Here is a 426-nt window from a genome sequence, read left to right as displayed (position 1 = left end):
TGCTGCCGGGGGGCTGCCAGCTCCTCCTCGGCCCCAGAACTGCCCAGCTCCTTGGACTTGCTGTTTGGGAGGTTCTTTTGCATCCTGATCTGTATTTTATATTTTTTCCTGTTGAAGTATGTTTCTCTCCCACCCTGTTGCAATCAGAAGCCTTGTGGACTAGCAGGCAGAAAAGAGAACAGAGGGGAGGCTTTAAATTCCTGAGTTCATGGGTCTGGCAGGATTTTGGGGGCAGAGAGCAGCATGGCTTCTGCTCTGTCGGTGCAGAGTTTGGTTCTGGGGGACACCGCGGTGTGGGATGCTAGTGCATGGTACCATATACCCCCAATGACACCGGCCAGTCAGTGCCAGGGAGGCTCTAAAACCCTTGTGATACAATTGCTGATAATGGCGGGGGGGGGGGGGGGGGGTTTTTCCCCACCACCA

General features: G+C 54.7%; 1 protein-coding gene across 1 annotated transcript in view; it reads left to right on the top strand.

The window, feature by feature from the left end:
• LOC104499980 (SH2B adapter protein 2-like) overlaps positions 1–426 on the top strand; it is a gene marked incomplete at its 3' end in the record, with an annotated part of 13974 nt that overhangs the window by 7381 nt on the left and 6167 nt on the right. The gene's annotated exons all lie outside the window — the stretch shown is intronic.

Source organism: Buceros rhinoceros, unplaced genomic scaffold (genome assembly GCF_000710305.1).
Source record: "Buceros rhinoceros silvestris isolate BGI_N320 unplaced genomic scaffold, ASM71030v1 scaffold36860, whole genome shotgun sequence".
Lineage (NCBI taxonomy): Eukaryota > Metazoa > Chordata > Aves > Bucerotiformes > Bucerotidae > Buceros > Buceros rhinoceros.
The sequence above is the reverse complement of the archived record's forward strand: the minus strand, read 5'-3'. Positions and strand labels throughout refer to the sequence as shown.